Source organism: Arvicanthis niloticus, chromosome X (assembly GCF_011762505.2).
Source record: "Arvicanthis niloticus isolate mArvNil1 chromosome X, mArvNil1.pat.X, whole genome shotgun sequence".
In the NCBI taxonomy this organism is placed as follows: Eukaryota; Metazoa; Chordata; class Mammalia; order Rodentia; family Muridae; genus Arvicanthis; species Arvicanthis niloticus.
The window spans coordinates 63,670,399-63,676,601 of NC_047679.1; positions in this window are offsets into that span (position 1 = coordinate 63,670,399).

The window sequence follows — 6,203 nt, forward strand, 5'->3', positions numbered from 1 at the left end:
TAAACAAGAATCAAAACACCATTGAGTAAATGGAAATGAACGGTTAAAAGGTGCTGCTTTCAGCGAACCGGTGGTGGTGCGGTGCATAAGGCGCTGGCCTGCAGAGGGCGCGGGGCTCTCTGTCCACGTGTTCGAATCCTGCGCCTTCCCGTTTCTCTCCTTCCACGTCTCGTGGGGGGGGTGCATCTTTCAAGGAAGTTGATTTTGGATGGGTAATAGTGGATGATATTATTCATCAAGTAATTTTATCTTGTCATATGGATCTAATAAGAAATACATGAGTATTGCCTGAATACAGAGTTATGCCTGAAAGTTTAAAGCAAGCCTTTGAATTCAGTGATCAGATATATGAAAGGAGTATCTGAAGAGACAGAAGGTCTCACACAATATATAAAGTATGGAACTGAAAATAATGCTGGGCCACATTGGGTATTAAGATAGACTCATGATTTAGACCTGTTTGTAAATCACTACTTGCTTGTAATGAGGCTACTTTGTGTGCTCTGCACAAACTCAGCTGAAGACAATGGCCAATAACCTCAAGTTTTAAAGATAATTTCTATATGGACAAAGCATAGCAATGATGACAAAGCAGGGAACATTGTTCTATATAACAGAATCATTGGACCGATGAAGACTTCATGTGTGCATTTAATATTTTAGTCAATTATTCACTTTCTTCATAGACTACTTCCTAGATAACATCCCCTGTAATATTTTTAAACTGTGTATGTCATGAACAATAAAGGATGAAAACAGCCTACATGATTATTTTAGTATGGTAACGAAGTAAAACATATAAAATCAGATATTTTAAATTCAAGTCTAATTTCTGTTTATTAAGTTTCAATGATACTAACAGTGTAATGGATATTTTCACATATGTCATCTTATTTAATCCTAATAATAAAAGACGAGGGGGTTGATTCTGTATGAGTGATAAAAATAAATGAATAATCATTTTGAAATAAAGTAGAAATTAATAAACAATTCATATAAACAAGTTTAATTAACATGAAGCTTTGACTATCAGATTTTAACTTTTGTAATACTTATTTAGATATTTAGATATAATTCATCCTCTTTTAAATAAAACATCCAACAATTTTAAGACCTGTCATTTCATTGAATAATAGCTGTATGCTATATACAAAATCAATTAAAATAAAATATATTTGTTCATATAGAATCTACAAATAGTCTATAAGAGATTATTACTCCAGTTTTAAAATAGAAATCAAATCTTAAGAGACATTAACATCACAAAGCTTGTATGTGTGAAAGCCAATATTCAAATATACTTTTTTATAGAAAAGCTCAATTATTTTTAGCTATATTGCTTTCTGTACTCATATGATAGGCACGTTGCTTTTAACAGAAGTCCCAATAGTAAGACTTAATCATGGACTGGGTAAATATAGTACATAGAAATAACTAAGAGTTATATACTGAAATATATCAACGGGGTCAATATGTGTGATATTTGGAGTTGCTCAATTATTCTCTCCTCTCTTTCTCATGTATTTAAGTATTAAATAATAATCTGTTTAAAGAAATCAAACCCTCTATGATCTTATACTTCCTAATGGCTAAGGTAAATGTTCTCATATTCTTACCTATATCATGCTATCTTGAAAAAAAAAAAAACATGCACAGAACCAAATGGATCTTATTTCTTATTTCCTATCAGGAGGTAATGACTTTGAAGTACTGGTCCCTGACATCTGATACAACTATACCATAACCACAAGGCTACCAGGCAATCTGAAGCAATCTCCAGACTGCTTGCTAAAAAGTAAACAAAATATATTTAATGTGATAGAGTAATAAGTTTTATGAGGAACTAATAGGGCTGTGTAAAATTTCCATTACTTCTAAGCCTTGAAAATAATAAAAATTCATGACCACAGAATGTTTTAACATTATACCTTTATCCCCTTTAGATTTTTTTTTAAACAAAATGGCTCAGTGGGTAAGGGAATTTGCTACTTTTATCCGTCTTTAAAAGAGGAAACATTTCCTTTTGACATTCTTATTCAGCCTTAGTTTTTGCTCATATAACTTACATGACATGAAATCATGCGTTGTGTACTTGCTGTTTGCTTTGCTCACTAGATGGTAAACTCCATGAGGTAAAGTCTTATTATTTTGATTAAAGGTAAGCTGGGAAAAAAGAGAGATTATTTTATCTTATTCTTCCAGGTAAGTCTAGCAATGAGTAAATTCAAGATAGGAACTCGAGAAGGCAAAGAACTTGAAGGCAGGAACAAAAACAGAGGCCATGGAGAAATGCTGCTGAGTTGCTTTCTCCTGATGGCTTGTTCAACATGCTCTCTTATACAATCTAGGATCACCTGTCAAGAGTACGCACCACTGATAGTGATCTGAATCCTCCCATATTAATCATTAATCAAGAAGATGCACCATGGACTAGCCCACGGGCCAATCTGGTCAGAGTATATTTTTCAATTGACTTGCTGTCTTCCCAAGTGAGTCTAGCTTCTGTCAAGTTGAAAATACACTAAGCAGCATAGTTATCCTGTTTATGATTATATTTAAAATGCTAGCACAATCACTGGACCATAGTAGGCACTTAGTACATACTTCTTGATCACATGAATAAATGAGTAGTTTTGTGGGTTTTGGCATCAAGCAAGGGAAATGTTAAATGATCATTTTATATATTCAAGAAATGGTAAATTGGAGTTTACGAAGTAATGTCCTTCATCCAGTAGCTTGCCAGTGGTGTCAAAGATGTGTACAGCAATCAGAGGCTCAAAACACACTTTAGTAATACTAATCTCATATCTATACTGAGGAATAATTAGAGTGATAAGACACTTTAGTTACAGTTCATTTTCATGCTTACCAGTTATAGTTAATATTCATTGTCAACTTGAAAGGATACAAATCCACTTAAGAAAAAAGTCTGTAGATAAACATGTGAAAGATTATCTAGATTAATTGGGAAGCTTCCCCTTAACTATGGGCAGCACAATTGTAAAGGGTTGGAGGCCTAGACTGAATAAAAAAATGAGTTGAGCACCAACACTTGTCATTCTCTGTTTCTTAATTAAAGATTCAACACAAGCAACTGCTTCATTCTCTTGCTTCCTTATTATAGGTTGTACCCTCCCAATGTGAGCCATCATATTGTTTCTTTCCATAAGCCAGGCATCTTGTCACATCAACTAATACAGCATCTGTATTGGTTAAGAATATTATATTAAATCATTTTTGAGCTGAGTAATTAATACAGTACCTATATGGATTAAGAGTATTATGTGAAATCATTTATGAGCTTGAGAGCATGTGACCCAGGATAACTACAAATATGTCCAAACACAAAATCATAAAATTTTAAAATATAGTTTTTTGTAATTACTTTTTCATATATGATTCCTGATTCTGATCCTTAAGGGTGAATTTTATAGATCATATCATGTTACAATGTTGAAAAGTGTGACATGTGACACACATGCCTGCTATAGTCTCAATATATTTGGAGTCTTAAGAACTAGCAAAAACTTGGTAAAAAAAATGTCCTTTGTTTCTGAGAGAAATGAAGTTTTTTGCCAAGTGATTATTGCTGTACCTTTGTGACTTAGGTCTGGATCTGGGACTGAGTATGGCTAGAAAAAGAAGAAAGAATATGAACAAATTTATACATTGATATTTGACACTGTGAGGACATTTAACATGAACAGCTCTTTTATTGAATTAGGAGTGTATGGAAAAGATTTGATTGACACATTATGAAAGAAACAGAAAATGAACAATAGTAGATAATAGAAAGAAAGTGATGAAAGAAATGATAATCTGTGCCTACTTTTTAATTCAGAAGCCTGTGCATCTGGAGTCTTGAGCAATTTTTCTTGAGTGATTTAATTCTTAAAATGCTTCTCCAAAACTGTATAATTTTAATGTCTATGACAAATGTTAAATTTTTAGAAAGCATTAAACTTTTGATATGAATTGATAAGGACCTACAGAAACCTTAAAGCAGAAGATACAGAAGAGAAATAGGTTATAACATATTTCTTATTTTATAAGTATGGAGTTATTGTACTAGCATAACACAGAGAAAATTCCCTATAAGTGTGGAAAATTTCTAAAGGCCATACAGAACTAGATTAAGCATACTTCAGCTTGATTAAGTATGCTTCTTTTTAAGTAGCTATATATACAAGTTTATGGAATGACTATAATGTACAGAAACTATTGTGCTTTAATGTCCACATTTGATATATAAGTTTTAGAGTTATATCATCATCTGAAATACATCATATAATATCAAGTATATCATATAACATCATATAATACATGATGGTGATGCTTTATGACCCATAATTTGTTTAAAAATCATGCACATCTTCTGATTAATAGAAAACAAGAATATTCCTGAAACTCCAAAAATGTGTGCAGAAATTTCTAGAAACAAGAAAAATTAAATACACTAATGATTGAAATTAAAGTCTGTTATGGGATATATTTTACAAAAAAACAAACTGTTTTCGATAAAAGATAAAGTAAAAAATAAAATATGGAACTATTAGGAATGAATTATAGGGATATTTATAAACTTTATCTGGTACATTATTGTTAAAATATGACAAATTATCCAAAGACCACAAAGTTATCTCTTAACAGTAGTTAAACCTAGTAATTTAAAATTTCCATGCTATGGAACAAGAATTAAATGCTTAAACTTCCCTACCACCACCACCACACTGCCACCCACTTCCCTGTAGCATTATACTACTCAGGGAGAGAAATAATGACAATGATTTAAAAAATAGTGTACTTAAAGATATACAATTAGGCATAACAAATAGTTTCACAAAACTGAGACTTTATCTAATTAAGTAACAGAAATATAAATGGCCTTAGAGTGGTAAAATAACTCTCTCTTACTTCCCAAGTAGTCAATGTGGTAAGAAAGGTAAATCTGGTGTGGAGAACATGAACAAAATTTGTTAGGGCTGGGTGTGCACCTCAGTGATAGATAGTTTAGCTAATGTGAAGTCCCTGAGTTAGGTACCTAGCACCACAAAAGCATCTGCTGAAGATCAAGGACTCAGGAAAAAGTAGACACATTACAGGTATATACTGACACTGAGTTGAAGGAACAAAAATAGGCCTGAGGCTCATATAGTTTGGCCTGACTAATTGGACAATATTTTCTGCAAATTTAATTAGGACATTTACACAATGGACAGTAGACTTTCCTTTCTACATTATAATAAGAAGCATGAAATTTGTCTAACTATATACATAGAAATGTTGGGAAAATAACAGCATCCTTTTGAATGTGTACATAGCTGAATTTAACAAAAAATGTAAAGGAAAGAGTTTCATGTTAGATAGATGTTACATTATTCATACTTCACCCATCTTGAGCAGAATTAAAATACTGAATAACATTTTGTTACAAATATATTGAGAAATACCAGTAAAGACATATTATGATACTTAGGAATTAACAGAAAATTTGAAGGGTGGAGGAAGAGTCAGAGTGGTAAAAAGGGGAAAGAAGCTACTAAAGCCCTGAGAATATTTAACAATCTAAGAAATTTCATAATTTTAAATCTCAGTTCTCAAGAATAGATGATTAAAGGCTGGAGAGATATCTCAGCAGTTAAGAGCACTGGCTGCTCTTCCAGAGGTCCTGAGTTCAGTTCCCAGCAACCACATGGTGGCTTACAACCATCTGTAATGGATCTGATGCCCCCTTCTGGTGTGTCTGAAGACAGTGAGAGTGAATTCACATACATAAAATAAGTAAATAAATCTTTTTTTAAAAAGAATAGACGATTAAGGTCAAAAAGCATCAGAAGTATACTGTTCTGTGTAATCAATTATACTACACTTGAGTCACTCAGGAAACATCACACTACAGATTTGTGATAGTTTGTATATGCTCGGTTTAGGGAGTGGCACTATTAGAAGGTGTGTCTCTGTTGGAGTAGATGTGGCCTTGTTGGAGTAGGTGTGTCACTGTCATGGGCTTTAAGACCCTCATCTAACTGCCTAGATGTCAGTAGTATTCTGCTAGTAGTCTTCAGATGAAGATGTAGAACTCTTAGCAACTCCTGTACCTTGCCTGTCTTGATGCTGCCATGCTCCCACTTTGATGATAATGGACTGACCCTCTGAACCTGTAAGCCAGCCTCAATTAAATGTTGTTCTTTATAAGACTTGCC